Raw genomic sequence first — 1,764 nt, 5'->3', positions numbered from 1 at the left:
TATGCTGTCTGAGACCCTGGTGTGAAGGTGCTCTGCTAGCTGACCACAGGTTGGGGTACTGATGCAGTCCTGTTGTGCTCAGGAGTAACATGATAGTATGTACACACATGCTGAGGCTGGGCTAAGTTCATGGGATCAGATCATGGACAACTTGCAAATGAATTGTCAGAATAGGTTGGAGAATTTTTCCAATGAGTGTATGGGCTAAGTATGAGCTTGTCCAAGTGGGGAGGAGTCCTAGGCACAGCTTTGAGGACAGGGACAGGGATGTGTGAACTGTGGTTCCTCAGCATAGAGCATTTTTCACAGCCATGGGTGGAGAAAAGTGAGACAGGACCTCCAAACTGAGGATGGGGGTTGACAGCAGGTAGAAGGAACTGAGTCCAGGGATAAGCTACTTCCATTAGTAATACCCAGGTTGCTGTTTGTCTCTGGGTTCTTCCATCTTATCTTTGTGATCCCTGCTTCTTTTTGCATCACAGCAAGCCCTTGCAAATCAGTTTTATTTAGTTTTAAGAGCTGTAATCTCTTTCTGGTAAGCCTTGACAGATATGCATTGAGTCTTGAGAATGCCGTGGCTGGTAGTCATCCCCTGTAGACCCTCAACTCATACTATATGAATTTAGAGCTTTTATTTATGTAAGGAGTTCAATATGCACATATGAATTGGACTGACCCCCCAGGCACCCACTCTCTGTTCACACACTTCCAGAAGTGGTTGCTCTCCATCACAAAATCCAAGATAAAACAACACATGGTGTTCGGGTCCAGGCCAGACATACTCAATTTCAGCACTGGGAACATCCTCCTGCTGTTATTGGTGACCATCACCTGGTTGGTGAGCTCTCTGAAGTACAGCCATATTTAACTTTTCTTGGTTGACACTGGGGTCACCCTTCTCCCTGCCAGCCTGTAGCTCTCACTTCAAGGAGCTCAGCTGGTGGTCCACTCTATTGCAGGCTATTCTACAAGTTCCGGACACCAAGGGAGATTGTCCTCTTGCTGACCCTTCTTCATGGCCCTCCAACCCAGACTTACTTACCCAAGAGCCATATTTAACTCCTTTCAACAGCCACTCTTCCAAGAAAAGGAGCAGCAAAGGTCCACAGTTCCCAGGCAGAGACCTGTGAGGAGAAGACTTGAAGGTAGGGGAGGGGCAGAGGGGTGAAGATAGAGGATATTCCCCTTGAACTCCTGCAATGCATGACTAAAGTAGCTCTTTGTGGCATTGGATTTGCTTTAAACAATTAAAAATCAGACTATTGACTAGCACACAAATATTTATAAAATATACAAATAAAACTATTGATATCTTTGAAGCCCATTTTTAAACAAAAGGAACATTTTTAAATGTGCCAGGATATAAATTATGGGTACCTCAGGATTATATAACTTTTCTATAACATTTTATTAGATCTTTATGGTGTTTTTAAAAATGTTGGCCACTGATATTTGAAATTTGATAGGTATTTATAAAGTTTCCTCAAAGGATTCTTATGACAGCTAAAATTTTTGCCTATTTAGACAGACACTTTTGGCTGGCTACTCGGTAAAGTACCACATGCTGTGATTATTACGTTTTGTGCTTTCCAAGTCAACACCCAGATGCCTGTGAACCTGACCTGCACAGAGTAGTTATTTTGGTTCTTTAAACTGCCTGCCAAACTGTTACAGTAGCTTTTACATATGGACAGATGGCCACTTCAGAACAAATCAAAATATAATATTTGGTCTCTGAACTTACTTTTGAATTCAAATCTTTGA

General features: G+C 42.5%; 1 pseudogene; it reads right to left on the bottom strand.

The window, feature by feature from the left end:
- Positions 1-8: 8 nt before the first annotated feature.
- LOC113617091 (T-box transcription factor T pseudogene) lies at positions 9-1,207 on the bottom strand (annotated as a pseudogene).
- Between the last annotated feature and the right edge of the window lie 557 nt (positions 1,208-1,764).

Source organism: Aethalodelphis obliquidens, unplaced genomic scaffold (genome assembly GCF_003676395.1).
Source record: "Aethalodelphis obliquidens isolate GAN/ISIS:26980383/991018 unplaced genomic scaffold, ASM367639v1 scaffold1750, whole genome shotgun sequence".
NCBI classification, from domain to species: domain Eukaryota; kingdom Metazoa; phylum Chordata; class Mammalia; order Artiodactyla; family Delphinidae; genus Aethalodelphis; species Aethalodelphis obliquidens.
This window is presented reverse-complemented; position numbering and strand designations above follow the sequence as displayed.